The 21,423-nt window shown below is 38.4% G+C and overlaps 1 long non-coding RNA gene across 2 annotated transcripts in view; it reads right to left on the reverse strand.

Moving 5' to 3' along the window:
- Positions 1-2,802: 2,802 nt before the first annotated feature.
- Positions 2,803-21,423, reverse strand: part of LOC132541733 (uncharacterized) — a 68,341-nt gene continuing 49,720 nt past the window's right edge. The window contains exon 4 of one of the 2 annotated variants that reach the window (XR_009552831.1): positions 2,803-3,153. This is a non-coding gene — a long non-coding RNA (uncharacterized LOC132541733). Of the gene's footprint in view, positions 3,154-17,429; positions 17,891-21,423 lie in introns of those variants that run through there. The other variant, XR_009552830.1, reaches the window with a different exon arrangement.

Genomic DNA, 21,423 nt, shown 5'->3' on the forward strand with positions numbered 1-21,423 from the left:
GGAGAAGAATAGGAGGAGGAGGGAGAGGAGGAGGAAGAAAGAGTTCCTCTAAGGAGCCAAACTCTGTGAAAACTCTAGTAGCATGCAGTTCTACCCATGACTGATTTTCTGCAAGTTATATGTTAAACTCACTAGTCACTGCCTTGTAAAAATAGAAATCTTATGGGTAAAAAGAAACAAAAGCAGGACACATCACTTTTTCAGACCCACCTCTGATCTGCTCCAATGTAGATATAATTAAATAGTTGTAGTATCCTGACCTACTTAGTAATTGACATGTGCTTTTATTTGGAAAGGGCAAGCTGAGAGCCAGTATATAGTACAAGTTCTAGAATAATCTAGAAAAAAAATTATTCATTGTTGGGCTGAGCTTCACTGATGGGAGACAGACAGCCCGGGACTCATGGCTGAGCTGTACGCAGTATCTCTTTATTCATGCAGAACGCAGCACAATCTAAACCAAGCTAAGCTAAACTAAACTAAACTTAAAACTCACAATACTGTCCTTATATATACTTGCCAAGTAGGGTGTAAACAGGATGTGACGTAGAGAGGGTGGAGCAAAAAGAGATTGGTGAAAATCAGGGTGTGACAAAGAGGGGGGCAGAGCAGGTGAGAATTCTACCACTGAACCACCAATGCCCTGGAGGGAGGGTAGTGCTTAGTTAACAGTGGTTATGTAAATAGAATACAGTGTTAAGCAGGGGGGATTAAACCAAATGAAACAGAAGGGGTTTTTAGAAGCATACCAACAATTCATTAGCATGAAAGAAAAAGAAAGAGCCAGAATGCCACTTGTGCTCATGTAACACCAAAGTTGATCAAACTCAGGATCTCATGCTTCTGAGTCCAGCACTATAGTCCCCGGTCACCTTGTATATCACCAGGTTCTAGAATAATCTAACTATGTGTATTTGTGTCCATAAATCACAACTCTATGTCAATAAAAAAGTTGACAATGGCATATCATAAGAAGTGCCTTAGTGAAAACAGTTAAGGTTCATTTTATTTATTAAAAATTATTATGAAAAATCATCAGTATTGATTTAATATTGCTTTCCAAAATTATAAAATTTCAGGGGTGTTGTTTCATACTTCCACACGTCTCTGTATAACTCATAGCAGCCATCACCAAAATTCTTTTATTTCTCCATTCAAAAAAAATTATTGAACTGAGCATGTGCATTGCTTGTGAATAGTTTGATATCATTTTTGTAAGATTTAGTGATATTTATGTAAGTTTTATGTTGCTTTAAAATTTTTTTTCCCTTACATTAAAGCTTTACATCCCTGGTCCTTTTTCACACACCATTAGTTGTAAAATATTTTGATTGGATGCAATTTGACAGTGAAGGATCTTACAGCATATTGAACAAATAAATGAATATTTTTTAAGCATACATTCCTACCTAGGCACATTTAACAATGAAGATGACAAAGAACTGTGCATACTATTCCAGCCCCCTACACCAAAGAGACTTGCCCAACTAAACCTAGCATAATGTAACATCTAGTTGCCTAAGGCCATGTTCCTGCTAAACCCTCTTAAGAGTTCCTGTCCAGAAAAGCTTAACGACAGCCACAATAACTTACCAGATGTACTAGCCAGCACCTGGCATAGTTTCTGACCTCTCTTTCCTAGATTATTTACTAAAAGAAAAATCTTTATAATTGTGAATCCTCCCTCTGTTTCTTTGAGGTGTAAGTAGACCTCAACAAATCTGGACTCTCTTTTTTGGGGATTTGAAAGCTTTTTCTTTGCAATGTAACCACCAGGAAGTTTAGGGCTTCAGTACTCCAATCTTGGTGGGAACAAAGAACTCACTTCAGTAATTGCCAGCTAGCAGACACAGATGATCCTATGAGCCCTCACTTTTCCTCCACTGCTGATAATCTCATCCTTTTCTTAACAGTGCAATCACCTCTGCACAAATCAGGATGAAACTCAACAATTTTCTGGTCATCTATAGTTATTGAATAAAATCTGTTTTCACCACTTGAATTATGTCAGACTTTATATCACTTTAACAAATGAGTCAAACTCACTCATCTGCTTCTGACAACCCTATGAAATTGGCTTTATCATTCTTATTTTTATTAATGAATTTATTTTATTTTAAGATTTATTTATGAAAGAGAGAAAGAGAGGGAGAACCGGAACATCGCTTTAGTATTTGAGGTGCCAGGAATTGAACTCAGGATCTGACGTTTGTAAGTCCCATGTTCTACTGCTGTGCTATCTTCTAAACTACTATCTTTATTTTGAAGGTGAGAAAATTGACCATTTTAGAAATTAAACAATGCCCCCAGTATCACAATTGTAGTTCATTAGTGTTTGAATCATATCTCTACATAATTATTGAATTGTAGAAAACTTTCATGTTTATCTTTTATCTTTTTCATTCTTCTGAACAGAAGACTTTAAAAGAATATTTGGAGGACTTGAGAATATTATTGAACTTTGTTTTTTAATTATGTATCTTCACCAAAGCTTCACTACTCTGAACCAACTATTTCAGTTATAAAGAGAATGACACCACAACACTGAAATTTCCTCCAATGCGGCCAGGCTTGATCCTGGGTGATGCACATGGCAAAGTACATTCACAATCCAAGTGGGCTATTTTGCTGACCCTAGACGGGAGAATTTAATTATAATCTGTTGTAAGGATCAGAACTAAGGAGGGTTGCTAGATTTAACAAAAAAATATACAGGCACCGAGTTAAATGTGAATTTCAGTTAATAACAAATGAATGCTTTAGTGCAAATCTGCTGTATGAAGTATTGATAGTTATTTTAAAATAATTTTTATTTATAAAATGGAAGCAATGGCAATACCATAGGATAAGAGGGGTACAATTCCAGACAATTCCCACCACCAGAGTTCTGTATCCCATCCTCTCCATTGGAAGCTTTCCTATTCTTTATCCCTCTGGGAGTATGGACTCAGGATCATTATGGGGTGCAGAAGGTGGAAGGTCTAGCTTCTGTAATTGCTTCCCCACTGGACATGGGCATTGATAGGTTGATCATGTCTCTCTCTTTCCCTTGTGGAGCAGAGCTCTGGGGAAGAGGGGCTCCAGGACACATTGGTGGAGTCTCCTGCCCAGAGAAGTCTGGTTGGCATCATGGTAGCATCTGAAACCTGGTGGCTGAAAAAGAGTTAAGATATAAAGCAGAACACACTGTTGACTAATCATGAGCCTAACGGAAAGAATATTGCAGATGAAGATTGGGGTCTCCATTTTGGAAAAAGCTAGTAGGTCTATTTTAGGTATATTCCAAGGGGTCCATGACTTTACTAGTTTTTGCCTGAGCCTGACATCTGATATACAAGTGGATCCAAGTTATTGTCTGGGGAGATGATGTCATGGCTGGATAAAAGGGCTAGAAAGCTGCATCAGGGAGAAGAATAGCTTCCAAATATGGGATAAATGTATAAATATTGTTATCTGTAAACTTGATCTAGGGCCCATATTCAGCAAAGGAGCCTATGTAACCTCTGCATCTCTGTATGTCTGAGCTCACAATCTGTGGTCATGAGTAGGAAAGTTTATTCATTATTTATCAGAAATTCAAATTTAACTCAGCATCCTGTATTTTATCTGACTATGCCATCTCAAGATGTTTACTTCCAGGGACCTTCCCACACTATAACTTAAGAAAATAATCATCAGATATCTCATAATTAAAAAATTATTTATTTATTCCCTTTTGTTGCCCTTGTTGTTTTATTGTTGTAGTTGTTATTGTTGTTGTTGTTGGATAGGACAGAGAGAAATGGAGAGAGGAGGGGAAGACAACGAGGAGGAGAGAAAGAGAGGCACCTGCAGACCTGCTTCACCGCTTGTGAAGCGACTCCCCTGCAGGTGGGGAGCTGAGGACTCAAACCCGGATCCTTATGCTGGTCCTTGCGCTTTGCTCCACATGCACTTAACCTGCTGCGCTACCGCCCGACTCCCATCTCATAATTTTTTTGTAGTAAATTATGGTTATGCTTCCATGAGTTACAAGATAGGATGATGATTTCATGAGCTTTGTGGTTTTGATAAGTCAAGAAATGTTTCTGAAATAGGGAAAACCCGACCAAGTAATATTCATGAGGGCAACATGATTTATTTACAAGCAAATTCACCCTGAAAAATTAACTGAATGTTTAAATCCCTCTGTGTCTTGTAAAGTTAACTAGATCAAATAATACAATTGGATGAACTCTCTAGCTGCTATCTATTGAACATTTGCCATATCTTTGCTGCCCAGCAAGTTTCTCCCAAAACAACCAGGTAAGGAGCCTGGTCTGCTGGACAAGAATCACAATGCTTGTTGCAGGGTGCAGAGGTGTCCATCTAGGCCTAAGCTGGCAGAGGAGGTAAGTTTTAGAAAAGCAGATAAACATGAATGGACTCAGAGCCAAGTCTGGAGAACCAGCACAGGAGAGTGTTTTTGCTGAAAAGTAAACAGAGCCGTGGAAAAAAGTAGATTGGTCCTATGATAAAGAGACTAGTGTTTCCAGAGTTGACTCATTTGTGAGAACAAAGAAATGTGAGTATTTTCTGGCAATGCCCATGACTGTGTAAACAAAGACACGAGAGTGAAGGAAATGCCATGGCGATAACGTTACCTTTTTCTTTACTGACCAGCCAAACACCACTGATATAAGTCATGGTTTACATGTACACAAATCTGATGGAGTATTAGTTTAGAAAAAAAGTTTCATATTTGCAGTTTTTTCACATACTCCTGTCATAGTCAAGCTGCAGCCACAGCTTTTTTTTCTTCTTCTTCTTCTTCTTCTTTTCCCCTTTCCCTCAGGGCACTACTTAGCTCGGGTTTATGGTGGTGTGGGGAACTGAATCTGGGAATTTGAAGCCTCAGGCATGAGAGTCTCTGGATAACTCTTGATAAGAGACAAAATGCAGAAGAAACAAGGCAGGCTGCAGAAGGAATACATTTGCGATTAGCCTTCCTTTCCTGGCATCCATTCTATAAATGAAGCTATGGGGCTTCAAGCATATTAAGAACCAGTTCAAGGCTGCATGGTTAATGAAGTGGCAGAGCTAGAACTCCAACAAGTTCCTCTCACTTGGCCTCAAGAATGCTTTCCTGAGTGGGAGGGTCTGTAGACTTGGAGCAGAGCTGAGGTTCACACAGTATGACTTTTAAATTCAAGTCCACATTCAGTATGGAGGTACAGACCTTCTTCTCCTTCTCCTTCTCCTTCTCCTTCTCCTTCTCCTTCTCCTTCTCCTTCTCCTTCTCCTTCTCCTTCTCCTTCTTCTCCTTCTCCTTCTCCTACTTCTCCTCCTTCTCCTTCCCCTTCTCCTTCTTCTCCTTCTTCTCCTTCTTCTCCTCCTCCTCCTCCTTCTTCTTTTTAAATTTTTATTTATAAAACGGAAATATTGACAAGACCATAGGACAAGAGGGGTACAATTCCACACAATTTCCACTACCAGAACTCTATCCAATCCCCTCCCTTGATAGCTTTCTTATTGTTTATCCCTCTGGAAGTATGGACCCAGGATCATTATGGGGTGCAGAAAGTGGCAAGTCTGGCTTCTGTAATTGCTTTCCCTCTGAAGAAGGGCATTGACAGGTTGATCCATACTCCCAGCCGGTACAGGTACAGGCTTCTAACAAGGACATGCAGGTTCTTTTCACTGCAAGGAAGCCCCAAGGCAGTTAGTGTGCACAAAGGTCAGTTTATCATAAGCAGTAGGACTCACAAACTGCTAAAGCAGGAAACACAGTATGGAAATTTTACAGTTGGCAGGAAATGAGGTCTTTCACTGACTATATAATCTTTTATTTACATTTATTTCTTGGTTCCTCCTCCTATTGCTGTCTCTCCTATACACTGGCTTCCTCTGCTTACTCACTGGTCAGTCAGGAATGCTCACAAGATGCCCCTCATTGTTTAGTTTTCTTTCTTTCCTTTTTTTTTTTTTTTTTAAGAATTACATCTTTTAAAAAATATTTATTGATTTATTCCCTTTCTTTGTTCCCCCTTTTTTATTGTTGTAGTTATTGATGTTGTCATTGTTGTACAGGAAAGAGAGAAATGGAGAGAGGAGGGGAAGACAGAGAGGGGGGAGAGAAAGATAGACACCTGCAGACCTGCTTCACCGCCCTGCAGGTGGGGAGCCAGGGGCTTGAATGGGGACATTGTTTAGTTTTCATGTCTTTTCATCTTGACCTGTTTTGCAGAGGTTAAAAGCACAGACTTGAGAGCAGGCCTGAGTCTGACACTTGATTTACCACTTAACTTTAAGGTGCTCCTTTAAAGGATTTCCTTATCTATGAAATGGAACTAACAACTGGACCCTCATAACATATTATACGGGATAAATAAGGCAATGCCTCTAAGTGCTCAGCGAAGTGATCACACTTCATACATGCCTATAAATGCAGTTGCTGTTGTTGTTTGCACTATTATAGCAACTCCCGTGTTTATAGCTCTTGGTTGGGTATTTCCAAGTCCCAATTCAAAATTCTCAGTGGAGAAAGCCATTGGTTGAGCTTGTCTTATCTCAAGAGGCCATAGGTAACTAGGCTTTCTGTGAACTGGCAGCTTGATCCAGTGAACTCAGTCTTGAGGATGAACTTTGTTAGAACACAACTGACTCATCCACATTGTACGAGGGGTTGTAAAAGGGCAAGGGGAAGTTTTTTTTAGCAGGTGCATAGGTGGGGTAACCGCCAGAGAGAGGTTTAACTTGTTTAGTTCAATATCTTTATTCTGATTTCAACTTGAATCTCTCACTGCTACATTACTTTCTGCCTCAGCAATTCAGTCTTTTGCCACTACGCCACTACCCTACACACCATGGATAGCCTAAAATGTCTTTTTAATCTTGTATATTTGCTATTGCAGACGTGGCTTAGTGGTAGAACACAAGTCTTCTGAGGTCTGGGTTAGATATTTGGCAATACATATACTGGGACAGAAGATGAAAGCATTTCCCCCTCAGATCAGGGACTAGACAGGGCTGTCCATTATCACCATTACTCTTCAACATAGTATTGGAAGTCCTTGCCATAGCAATCAGGCAAGAGAAAGAAATCAAAGGTATACAGATTGGAAGGGAAGAAGTCAAGCTCTCACTATTTGCAGATGAAATGATAGTATACATAGAAAAACCTAAAGAATCCAGCAGAAAATTACTGGAAGTTATTAGGCAATATAGCAAGGTGTTAGTCTACAAAATCAGGGTACAACAATCAGTAGCATTTCTTTATGCAAACACTAAATCTGAAGATAGAAATCGCTCCCATTCACTGTTGCAGCAAAATCAATAAAATACCTAGGAATTAAGCTGACCAAAGAAGTGAAAGACTTGTACACTGAAAACTGTGAGTCAATATTCAGGGAAATAGAAACTGATACCAAAAAATGGAAAAACATCCCATGCTTATGGATTGGAAGAATAAATATCATCAAAATGAATATTCTTCCCAGAGCCATACACAAATTTAATGCGATACCCATCAAAGTTCCACCAAGCTTCTTTAAGAGAATAGAACAAAAACTACACTCATTTATCTGGAACCTGAAAACACCTAGAATTGCCAAACCATCTTGAATAAAAGAAACAGAAATGGAGGCATCCACACTCTCAGATCTCAAACTATATTATAAGGCCATCATTATCAAAACAGCCTGGTACTGGAATGAAAAGGCATACAGACTTTCCACTGACTTTCACAGAATTGAAAGCCCAGAACTAACCACCCATTCCTAGAGACATCCAATCTTTGATTTGTATATTTTGATTATTAGTCTCTTGTCTGTGAAGATCTCCCATTTTCTGAGAGGTCGCTTTGTGTGATAGTTTCTTTGGCTGTGCAGAAGCTTTTCAATTTGAGGTAGTCCCATTTATTTATTTCTGCTTTAGTCTTCCTTGCAACTGGGTTTGTATCATCAAAGATGTCCTTGAGGTGTAGGTGGGAAAGTGTTCCTCCAATGTTTTCCTTCATTTAATACTTAGGGGCCCCAAGTATTAAATGGAGGAAGGAGGCGCTCTTCAACAAATGTTGCTGGAAAAACTGGGTTGAAACATGCAGAAGAATGAAACTGAATCACCTTCTCTCCCCAGAAACAAAACTCAACTCCAAATGGATCAAGGACATGGATGCTAGACCAGAAACTATCAAATACTTAGAGGAAAACATTGGAGGAACACTTTTTTGGCTTCTGCACAGCCAAAGAAACTATCACACAAAGCGACCTCTCAGAGAATGGGAGAAGATCTTCACAGACAAGAGACTAATAATCAAAATATACAAAGAGCTCAGCAAACTTAGCAACAAAAAAGCAAATGACACCAACCAAAAATGGGCAGATCATATGAACAGAATATTCACTACAGAAGAGACCCAAAAGGCTAAGAAACACATCAAAAATTGTTCCAGGTCACTGACTATCAGAGAAATGCAAATAAAGACAACATTGAGATACCACCTACTCCTGTGAGAATGACATACATCAAAAAGGACAGCAGCAACAAATACCAGAGAGGCTGTGGGGATAGAGAAACTCTTCTGCACTGCTGGTGGGAATGTAAGTTGGTCCAGCCTCTGTGGAGAGCAGTCTGGAGAACTCTCAGAAGGCTAGACATGGACCTTCCATGTGACCCAGTAACTCCTCTCCTAGGAATATACCCCAAGGACTCCATAACACCCAACCAAAAAGAAATGTGTACACCTATGTTCATAGCAGCACAATTTGTAATAGCTAAAACCTGGAAGCAACCCAAGTGCCCAATAACAGATGAGTGGCTGAGAAAGCTGTGGTATATATACACAATGGAATGCCATGCAGCTATTAAGAACAATGAACCCACCTTCTCTCACCCATCTTGGATGGAGCTAGAAAGAATTATGTTAAGTGAGTTAAGTCAGAAAGATAAAGATGAGTATGGGATGATCCCACTCATAAGCAGAAGTTGAGAAAGAGTAACAGAAAGGAAAACTAAAAGCAGGATTTGACTGAATTCGTAGTAGGGCACCAAAGTAAAAACCCTGGGGTGAGGGTGAGAGTGAATGTTTGGCCTCACGGGGTGGGCTGGGATGGGGTGGAATGGGACACATTCTTTTGGTGGTGGGAATAGTGTTTATGTACACTTCTATTAAAGTGTAGTCATATAAATCACTATTTAATTAATATGAGAGGGGAAAATTGATTGTATGTCTCAAACTTTTTAAAACATTCTATTGTCTTCTTAAACCTTAAGATAGTAGGAACCTCCTGATTCCTCTATAGAGCCTATATTTCCCCCAGTCCTGGAACCTCTAGATTGGGCTTACTTTCCTGCATGCTTCTCTCAATTCATACCAAATGATATTGTATCTGCCGATCACAACCTAATCAATGCAATGAGTACCACCTCAGCATGCTTCACTTCAGACTGTGTCCAGAGACGTCAGGCATGGAATGTCAACCCTTCAGCCTCATTACTAGGGTGAGACCTTTCCTTTCATAGGATTCTCTAATTCCATTCCAGGAGGTTCACTTTCTATCAAAGTCCCAAAACCTAGATACAGACCAGGTTCCATGAGATAGAACATATGTTCACATGTATCCATAAATTAGGGCAAAATGCATACCTGAAAGCAAAAATACACAATAGTCTGCAGTGAGTCAATATAAACTTCATAATGAAATAGTGTCTACTTAGACTTAGATAAACTCCTCACCTCCTTCCTATTACAGTTCTCTCACTCACTCCAAAGCTAACCTTATCAAAGCAAGGACTGCAAAAGCTGAATAAGGGAAAGAGACTGGCATACTTTAACAATGACTCTTTAGTCACTGTCAATGCCCATGTTCAGCGGGGACGAAATTACAGAAGCCAGACCTTCAACCTTCTGCATCACACAATGACCTTGGGTCCATATTCCCAGAGGATCAAAGAATAGGAAAGGTATCAAGGGAGGGGTTGGGAGACAGAGTTCTGGTGGTTTTAATTGTGTATTGTTGTACCCCTCTTATCCTGTGGTTTAGTCAATGTTTCCTTTTTATAAATAAAAAATTTTTAAAATGCAATACAAATTAATAAAAAAAAAAAAAACATGGGCGATGACAAGTCGATCCATACTACCAGCCTGCCTCTCTCTTTCCCTAGTGGGATGGGGCTCTGGGGAAGTGGAGCTGCAGGACACATAGGTGAGATTGTCTGTCCAGGGAATTCTGGTTAGCATCATGCTAGCATCTGGAGCCTGGTGGCTGAAAAGAGAGTTAACATACAAAGTCAAACAAATTGTTGCAGAATCAATTACAGAAGCCAGACCTTCCACCTTTTGCATCCCACAATAACGTTGGGTCTATATTCTCAGAGGGTTAAAGAATAGGAAAGCTATCAGGGGAGGATATGGGATATAGAGATCTGATGGTGGGAATTGTGCGGAGCTGTACCCCTCTTAGCCTATGGTTTTGTCAATGTTTCCTTTTTATAAATAAAATTAAAAAATAATACAAAAAAGTAGTTCCATAAAAAAATAATAAAGTAAAAAACAACTCTAAAAAAAAATCACCAAAAAACCAAAACGCAGCGGTCAGGCAGCGGCGTACCTGGTTAAGCACTCACATTATAGTGTTTAAGGACCCAGGTTCAAGCCCCTGGTCCCCACCTGAAGGGAGTGGTGAAGCAGGGCTGGCTGTGGGTGTCTGTCTTTCTCTTTCCCTCTCTACTTCTCCCTCCTCTCTCAATTCCTCTCTGTCTCTTTCCAAAAATAAATAAATAAAAAAATATTTTTAAAAATATATTTTCAAAGGTAAGCAAATTAACTGTAAGTAGCCAAAATATCTAGTCATACCCCATTGGCCTGTTCATGATACATAAGTTTAGCAAATAAAAAGTGCTGACTTGAACCCATGGTTGAAATCAGCCAGACTGGGAGTTCACGAAGGCTATGGCAACTTTGAGTAGCTTACTGTCAGCAAATTCTTCCTTTTATGCTGTTGAAAAACATCTCTAGCGGCAAATGCTCCATGTTAGGACTAGGAAATCCAGTTGTCTCCTGCTCTCAATCTTTGCTTAGAATTCTTAGAACCTTTTCCAAATGTTGACAAGTTTCTTCAAGTCATTCACTACACTTAACTACACTCAGCAGATGACTTTTTCTGGCACATGCTAAATGTCCAGAAAGTGTTTGCTGATTGAATAGCCCTTCCTTTGTAAAATAGTTGCCATGTCTCAACTTCTAGGTTTTATGCCAACAAAATTTTACCTTTCTCTTCTTGCCCCAATTTCAAAGGTAGGAGCTCATCCCTTCTTATTAATGCAGGATTTAAATCTAATACACTTTGTTGACTTCATGTGCAAGAAAAAAACGTTGTTCTTCTTGGGTAGAAATATTTTATTTCCTCTCAGAGTGGACTCATGAACAAATGTGACATTTTAGACATTTGAGTAGTTAACTGACTCCTTATGAAAACAAAACAAACGAAAAAACTTTCTAACTATTTAATTCATCTACTATGGGGTATTCTTTCTTTTAATTTCTGTATGTCAGAATTACCTGGAGATAAAATTTCTGGTGCTTGGGTCATATCTTTAACCAGTGAAATAAAAATTCCAGGTAGTGATAACAAGAACCATGCAAAGGCCATTTTAAAAGCTCTCCTGCTGATTTCAGAAGGCATCCTATATTGAGAACCACTGGTCTAAACTTAATTCTTGCCATTCAAAGTGTGGTCCTGGGCCAATACCATTAACATCATTGGGAATCAGTTTAAAATGTAGAATCTCATGTCCTTCCTATTGAATCAGAATTTTCATTTTCTTTCTTTCTTTCCCTCTTTCTTTCTTTCTTCCTTTCTTTTTTTCTTCATTCCTTTCTTTCTTTTTTCTTCCTTCCTTTCTTTCTTTTTTTCTTCCTTTCTTCTCTCTCTCTCACCAGAGCACTGCTCAGCTCTGGCTGGTGTGGGAGATTGAACCTGAGACTTTGGAGCCTCAGACATGAGAATCTCTTTGCATAACCATTATGTTATCTACACCTGTACAGAACCTGTATTTTTTACTAAGAGAATATGGTGATTTCTATGCATATTAAAATATAAGGAAAGGACTCAGAACATATCCCAAGGCAGGAAACAACAAGCTAAAATCCATGGGCCAAATTCAACTCTCTGCTTGCTTTAGTAAATAAAATTTTGTTAAGCAGGTCACTCCCATTCATTTATATATTGGTTCTGGCATCTTTCTAAGTGCTGCTAGGACAGCGTTTAGAAGTTTTAATAGAGACTTAAACAATGCCTAAACTATCTAGTTCTTTTTCCCCCCTTTTGTTGTCCTTGTTGTAGCCTCGTTGTAGTTATTATTGTTATTGTTGATATCGTTCGTTGTTGGATAGGACAGAGAGAAATGGAGAGAGGAGGGGAAGACAGAGAGGAGAAGAGAAAGACCCGCAGACCTGCAGACCTGCTTCACCGCCTGTGAAGCGATTCCCCTACAGGTGGGGAGCCAGAGGCTCGAGCCGGGATCCTTAGGCCTGTCCTTGCGCTTTGTGCCATTTGCGCTTAACCCGCTGAGCTACCACTTGACCCCAACTATCTAGTTCTTTAAAAGGAAGGGTCTACTGATCACTCCTTGGGAAGATGGAATGGTTAGGTTCAGGCAAGAAAGCATCTTTGCAGGGCCAGGTGGTGGCGCACCTGGTTGAGTGCTTACATTACAGTGAACAAGGAACCAGGTTTGATCCCCAGGTCCCCACCTGCAGGGGAAAACTTTGCAAGTGGTGAAGTAGGGCTGCAGGTGTCTCTCTGTCTCTCCTCCTATCTCCCCCTTCCCTCTTGATTTCTGGATGTCTCTAACCAAATAATAAATAAATATTATTAAAAATTAAAATATTATCTTTGGGTGAAAGGGAGGTCAACAGCAATCTGTCTTTAGGCTGGTGACATCCCTTTTGAAGGCAACACACAGGCCTTTCATCACCATTTACCACAGTTGTCCTGCCAAAATGCACCTGTTGGTGGGTTGATGATACAGTGATGAGCATAGAGCTTCTTTCCAAAATGCACTTGCTATTTCTAATAGAATTAGTTCTGGATATATCCTTCAGAGAAACAGATGGGCCAGCACAAGTCCACCCTCAGAATCGTGCTCAGACACAGATATTTTCTGTCATTTAAATGATGTTGCAGAATCATTTGACTAATGCAATATTGCAAAGTCTCTACTGGAAAAACAGGACTGCATGAATCAGGAAGATAAACTCTAATGCCTGACAATCCAGATGATCTCTGTTATTACACTTCTTTTAAAGATCAAAGGGATTTTTGTTGTTCTTGTTTTCATGTGTTCCTTCTTTCAATATCAGTTTGGTCATTTTTTTTTTTTTTACACAGATGTGTATATGTTACATAAATTAACCACTGGTCTGTAGACCTTGCTAGAAAGTCAGAACTTGCATGATTTGCTCATTAAAGGGGCACAAGGGGTATTCTGCTTTAAGTAGTACATTTTTTAAAATTTTTTATTAAAGAAAGGATTAATGAACAAAACCATAAGGTAGAAGTAGTACATTTTTGTAAGACATTTGGCACAACCTAGGTTCATGTCTTTTCTTTAATCATAGAGCAGAGGGAAGCCAGTCAGCTAGTCAGTTTATGACCATATTGATTCGTGGGACCTTGCTCCAGAGGATACTACATAGCATTATTTTTTTGAACACAGATGTACTAACAATTATTTGATCATCTCATTAAATTTCAGCTTCAGATTCTGTGACTCTGGAGTTGCTTATAAGAGAGCATTTTCTAGTAGGGGCCACCTTGGCAGTTAAGATTTTAGGGACAGGCTTTAACTGTTAAGAGTTTAGGACTAGGATCAATAAAACACAGATAATCATCCAGCCAGATACCTGGTATTTTTGTAGGCAAAATTTTAGTGGAATATAGTTAGGCTCATTTGTGTAGCAATTTCTTTGTGGCTGTTTGGTGCTGTCATGGGAAATTTGAGTAGCTGGTACAGAGACTACATGATTTGTCAAATCTAGGATATTTATTATCTACTGATAGAAATTTGTGGTGCTGATTCTACAAGGGTGCTTCAAGATGACCTGCTTCAGCATTATTTGGAGGACTTGTTACAAATATGGTTCTCAGTATCACCCCAGATCTCTTCATAAGTTACTCTGGGAATACACTTGGTAAGGTCTATTATTTTTACGTTGCTCAGGTGATACTTAATGGGATTAAACAACAAGACATCCTTCAGTTATAAAAGGCAGAGTTTTGCAGTTAGTGATGAGCAGGACATTATTTTGGCACTGGATGCATTTCTGAAAGGAATTCATACTTAATTAGAGACATAAATCAAGTCTATGGTAAGGTCCTATGAGTCATGCAGTCCTCTTTTTCTTGTTGTTAAAGTCCTTATGGACTACAGACTCTGAGAATCACAGTGGGGCTGTGCCCACAAAAAGCTAATTCTGAGGTGGGAATTTATGTGCAGGTTCATTATTTAAAAATTTTAAATTAATTTTCTATTTGATAGGACAGAGAATTTGAGAAGAGACGGGAAGTGGGCAGGGAGAGATGACAAGAGACATCTGCCACACTGTCTCACTGCTTGTGAAGCTCCTCCCCCCACAGGGTGGTACTGGGGACATGAACCTGGGTCTTGGAGCATGTAGCATATGCACTCAACCAGGTATACACCATCACTTGGCCCCTTTTGTAGGAAATTTCTAGGGGGTTGCTCTTGGGGAAGACAGGTTGCAGTACAGTCTTAAGAGGCCTTAGTAAGCCCATGGGAAGTTCTGAAGCTGAGCTATTCCTTCAAGCTGCTTTTATACATAGTGGGATCTTTGTAAGACCTACACCTTCCATTGGTGCTCTAAGGATGGGCATTTCCTTTGACCACGTGGCTCTTCAACTGCTCTTTCAGTCAAAACAATTCCTTAAACGGGATGAGCACTGAGGACTATCTTTGGGCAATATTTCCAACATCTCAGGGGATACAGCCTTCTTTTCTTATAGGAGGCAGGCTCTGGAAAGTACTGCACACCTTCTACTGTACAAAATGTCATGTTTATAAGTGCCAATTACCATTCACCAGGCTCCCATTTGGTATCAGGCAGCAACTTCACTTATTTCGTCCTCACAGTACTCTCATGAGGTTGGAATTTTATCTTGCTTTAAAAGATGATTCAGAGAAGTGAAGTCAATTTTCAAGTCCAATAGCAAGGAAATGATGATATGCTGATGACGTCTAGATTGGTTGATACCAGACATCATGACTGTCCACCAAACCAACATTTGTAATAGTAATAATAGTAATAATAATAATAGTAATAATAATAGTAATAATAGTAATAATAATAGTAATAATAATAGTAATAATAATAGTAATACTAGTAATAATAATAATAGTAATAATAGTAATAATAATAGTAATAATAGTAATAATAATAATAATAACTTACTTGGAAGCATGCAATAATGCAGCTGCTCCCCCACACCTATCTCTGTTCTCCTTTGTCAAGAAGGAGGTGGTCACATGACTACCATAGAGAAGGAATACAATTCAGAATTCATACTTTGTTTCTCTCTGATCTTAGAAATACTGTTATAGAATGTCCTAGTAGAAGGAGGGACCTCTAGGTTCTGATTAAAGATAGCTCTATCAAAGTAGGAGAAGGTCTTCCCTTGTTCTCAGCCAAGCTGGACAATAGGTGAGTCTCAGCTTCCCACAGTTGCTTTCTTGCTGCGTGGGGGTGATAAAGAGACTTCTCATTATGGGTTTTCTCACTGAGTTGTAATGCTACATCTTAAAGTTGATATCTACACTATATATATTTAAAAATTAGCAATGACAACAAACAGTACTGGAAGCTTTGAGTCCCTTCCAAAAGAAGTTTGAAACACTCTCATTGAAGTCTTTTCAAAAAACTTTTTAAATGTTTATTTATTATTATTTTTTTATTATTGGATAGAGACAGAAAAATTGAGAGGGGAGGAGTAGTTAGAGAGGGAAATAGACAGAGAGACACCTGCAGCCCTGCTTCACCACTTGTGAAGCTTTTCCCCTGAAGTTGGGGACCAGGGGCTTGAACCTGGGTCCTTGCACACTATAACTTATTTGCTAACCAGGTGTATCACCACCTGGCCCCTTTTCAAAACACTGTATAGGGCCTGTAAGATATCATCATATTTATGTAAAAAGTCTTTCATGTCTAAGGCGTGATCATGATGCTATCTCTCTAGGCCTATACAAAAATTCCAGAGCAGAGCAATCTTCTGGGGAAAAAAAAAAAAAAAGCAAAACTTTGTATAAAATGAGGGAGAAAAATCAACTGTATGCACAATCACTTTTGCTAAAACTTGTTTCATTTTTTAAAAGATTTTTCAAACTTTACTTATTTAATTTGATAAGACAGAGAAAAATTGAGAGGGAAGGGGCATAGAGAGGAAGAGACAAAAACAAAGCACTGTTTCACCACTTGTGAAGCTTTCTCTCTGTAGGTGGGGACCAGGGGCTTGAACCTGGGTCCTTGCACATATGTGCACTTACCCATGTATGCCACCACCCAGTCCCTATAAAACCAGTGTCTTAAGTTATAAAATACAGCTCCTCTCCATAGGGCTGTTGGGATGGGGCTGGAAGAAATATGGACAGAAATTGTGCAGGTAGGTGGAAGCTCAACCCCTACTTTGTTGCCTCTCCCATTTATCCCAGTTCCGGCCAGGCCATCTGCACTGCAGTTTGCCTGGAGATTTTAACAGGCTTGAATGAAACTTAAAGAAATTGTGTCCAGCACCCATTTTCATGATTCAGGGGGTTAGAATCTGTGTTACTTCTTAGCCACTTGGAGGAGTGTTCTCCAAGTATAATTTCAGTCTCAGTTTATTGAGGAAATATTGATTTATAGGATTGTCACTGAGGTATATTTCCATATTTCCCCAATATGATTCTCTGGGGGTATAATTTTATTAGAATTGGTGTGTACTCTGCTTGTCAATTTGACTCCTCCTAACCTGTAGTCCAAGACTTACATAATATGTTTCCTACTATTATTGAAATATGAAATTGAGAAAGTGACAAAGATTGAAGTTTAAGTTTGGTGTGCCACGTTGTTTCTGACGAAACGGAGAGGTTTGCAATTCAAAATCCATGCCACACTTCACAGTTTGAACCTTGACCCACTTTCAGATTACAAGTGGTCTCTGCACTTGGTTGTCAGATAAACATGGTGAAAAAGAGGTCAGAGAGCAGCCACAGAGGACACTTTAAAAATATAGTCATATAACTTTAGAAGCACAGTCATTTGCCCAGTCCTTGAGAAATATATTTTCTTTTAATTCCACATGAGAAGATAGTTTTATGCTGAAAGGATGGGTTGTATAGTTATGTGTAGAATATAGAGTTTTGGTGGTTGACATATATATTAAGCAGAGCAAATTCATGGTCATTTACAAGACTATGCATGTGAAATCTATGTAACACTATAATCAAACATTTTTTAATTTATTATATAGAGACAGACAAAAATCTATAAGGAAGGGGAATATAAGGAGACAAGTGGTGGTGCACCTGTTTAAGTGCACACATTGCAACAAGCAAGGATCCAGGTTCAAGCCCCTGGTCCCCACCTGCAGGGGGAAAGTTTACAAGTGGTGCATCAGGGATGCAGGTGTCCCTCTGTCTCTTTCCCTTTCTTTGTCTTCCTAACACTTGTTAATTTCTCTTTGTCTCTATCCAATGACAAGTTAAGAAAAAAAAAAAAAAAAGGAAGGCAGTGATAGGGAAAGAGAAAGAAAATCACTTGCAGCATGTGCACTTGATTCCGGCTTGATTCTCAAACCACATGGGAGATGTTATGGCACTAGAAGATGCTGCTCTGGTGCTGTGGTGTCTCTTCTTCTGCCTCTTTCTTTCCCTCTTTCTGAAAAAAAAAAGTGACCCAGAGTAATGAAACTGCACATGCATGAGGTTCCAGTTCTGTAAAGAAATGAACAAACAAACAAATAAATACATATTGGGGTAATATAGAAATGTACTCTCATGTTAATGGAAGCTCTGTAAATCAACATTTGTTTAGTAAAATATAGTGAAGGTGAAACAAAAATCTATAATTGAACAAAACAAAACAGCTTGATTGAGGAACTGATTATTCTAAGCTCTGCTCAGAGTACGGCTTAATTAAAAACAATCTTACATATTTTTTTTGTGATCAGCTCTTCATTTCACAAGAAAAGGATCCGGAGAGGTAAAATTCTTGGCTCCTACAGCTGTCAGGCACTGACTGAAGTGGATCACACCAGCCAGGGTATTAAGCCCACTTGACTGCTTCCCCTTCCTGCTGTCAAAACTAAATGAGTTGACCTTTAAGTTAAAAAGTAAGCAATATTCTGGCAAGATGGAGGCCATTTTGTTTCACAACTTCCTAAGAGATGGAGGTTAAGCAACATCAGTAATTTGGATGATGATAATTTTCAGGATAAAAATGAAGGGCATGTTCCCTAGATTAGGAGAGCACCCAATAATCTAGACTTCAAATGTATGTGTATGTCTGGAGGGAGTCATTCCAAACTCACTTACATCATGTTTGTTTTTTGCATGTATTTTAAAATGAAATAATTCACTTCAGACTTATTATAAATGAGTCTGAAAGTGGTCCTAGGTCTCTCCTCAAAAGATCTGTACTTCATAATTGAATACATTCCTCATCACTGAAGTGAGTAGAACATTTGGACCTATATCATTGTTGTGTGGATTGAATGAGCTGCTAATACAAAGTCTTACAGCATTGCCTAGCATGTAGGATATGCAGTAGACAACAGGATTTTATGTAGGGAAAGACTGTAACATCTATTTCCTTAAGATAAATTTTATTTCTGACCAAGTTAAAATGCATGAAAAGCTTGTGAAAAGAGTACAATGATCACCTAAATGCTCAACTCCATTTATCAACTATTTACATGTGTGCTGAGTACATGTACCTTTTTTTGGGGGGAGGGGGCTATTCTCTTTGAACATCAGTTTAATCATCCTTATACTTCTGCCCTACATACCTCAGAATGCACGCCCTAAAGAGAAAACTTTTTTTCCATAGTCATTATTATACCACATAAGATAAATGAATACCAGTTCCCTAGTGTCTAATTTCCAGTCCCTAATTAGATAATCTTAATTGTTCACTTTATAGCTTTATAACCCAGAATCCATTGAAGACTCACATATAATGTATGAGTCTTTTTTTTTCTCTATAGTTTCCTCTAATCCTGAATTGTACCCCCCGCTTACTCTCCCAGAGCATTAATGCTTTAAAGTAAAGCCAATTGTCTTAAAACATCATATATCCTATCATTACTTAGCTGTTGGTGGTGTTATTTGGTGTATTTCTATGCCTTTAATGTCTCTTATAATTGAAAACCATATCTAAAACGCTCATTTTGTTTAGAATAACTGTTTTGGGCAAAAATTAGCTTTTCTTTAGTAATATTAGACATCTCTAATAGTATCACTTGGCTAGTCATTATTTGTAAAACTGTCAGCATTAGCTATTATTACCTTCTTCATTAGTTTCTTGATAAATTTATGTAGGACATGGTGACAAAAATAGAGCTTATCTCTGTGTGTAGCTGTAGTAGTGGTAGAAGGGCCATGCCTACCACACAAATAAGAAATTATTTATTCATCCAAAAAGATCTGTGTACAAATATGTTCTTGGCAGCACAATTTGTAATAGCCCCAAACTGGAAGCAACCCAGGTGTCCAACAACAGATGAGTGGTTGAGCAAGTTGTGGTTTATATACACAGTGGAATACTACTCAGCTATTAAAAATGTTTCACTTCACTGTTTTCAGCCGATCTTGGATGGACCTTGAAAAATTCATGTTAAGTGAAATAAGTCAGAAACAGAAGGATGAATATGGGATGATCTCACTCTCAGGCAGAAGTTGAAAAGCAAGATCAGAAAAGACAATACAAGTAGATTCTGAACTGGAATTGGCATATTGCACCAAAGTAAAAGACTCTGGGGTGGGTGGGGGGAATACAGGCCCAAAAAGGATGACAGAGGACCTAGTGGGGATTGTATTGTTATATGGAAAACCAGAAAATGTTATGCATGTACAAACTATTGTATTTACTGTTGAATGTAAAACATTAATTCCCCAATAAAAAATTTTAAAAAGGGAAAATTATTTATTTATGTATTTACTACCAAAACACTTGCTCAACTCTGGTTTGTGGTGGTGCCAGGGTTTGAACTTGGAGTCTCTGGTGCTTCAGGAATGAAAGTCTGCTGTACTACCAATGGTGCTATTTCCCCTCCCCCCAAATAAAAACTTAGATTACTGATATTCATCAGAGATTCTGAAGTATTTACTATCTGGGTTGGTTACATTGAATGTCTCATCTAGCCTGAGGGATGTTAACATTTCAAAATTTAAATCAATTAATTACAATTTTCCTGAATATTGTTATTGACCTGATTACTTATCATGGGAGAAAAAGATAAACACGGGCATTGAAGTCTAATAACTTCCTCACATTCTCTAACACCAGCTAGTGGAATTGCAATATTTGACGTCATTAATTTCATTCTTTGAGGGGTTTAGGATTGATATTTAACTTTCCTTTAGTTCTTTCATTATTTTCAAAGTTCAAGCAGAGATGGAACCATGGGAATAACATAACAGATGAGGCCATGTTCAGAAGAGACTCAGTAGGATGTGGTTAGATAATGTCCAATGAGGGATGTGTCAACATTCTTTTCACTCACCCAGTCGTCATCATCTTAAAACAACCCCAGGCAGGCCAGGAAATTAGCTTGGCATAGACATGAGAAGCTTCTTTTAATTCATTACAGTTTCCACTTTGTTTGGAGATCTGCGTTTGCAATGTTCACTGATTTTTTTTCTGTATATAGTATGTCACATGTCAAACAGTTGTGCTCAAGCTCTGACTTGCCTTTTTTGTAGCTGTGTGGTTTTGGACAGTTAGTCTCACAATTTCTGTATTTTAATGTAAATTTGTGGAAAATATGCATAACATATATATTTTTATCACCTTTAAATTTACAGTTTACTGGCATCAAGTATATTTGAAATGTTCATCCAATACTACTGTGTTTTTGTAGGTCATTTTTCACTATCCCAAACAGAACGTTGTTAACCATTAAACATTAACTCCCCCTTTTCCACTCCCCTAAGCCTCTTTAACCTTTATTCTGTCTCTATGAATTTATATATTTAAAGTATAGCAAAGAAATTAATTAATATTATATTTATCTTTATGTATTTTATTTATCACAGTATCTTAATCAGATGTCATAATGGTTCCCATGTTGTAGCAGTTTCAAAATTTTATTTCCTTTGAAAATTGAGTAATATTCAATTGCATTTCCATTCCACATCTTTTTAAAAATATTGTTCCCTCTTGTTGTCCTTGTTTATTGTCATTGTTGTTAT

This window comes from Erinaceus europaeus, chromosome 12 (genome assembly GCF_950295315.1).
Source record: "Erinaceus europaeus chromosome 12, mEriEur2.1, whole genome shotgun sequence".
Lineage (NCBI taxonomy): Eukaryota > Metazoa > Chordata > Mammalia > Eulipotyphla > Erinaceidae > Erinaceus > Erinaceus europaeus.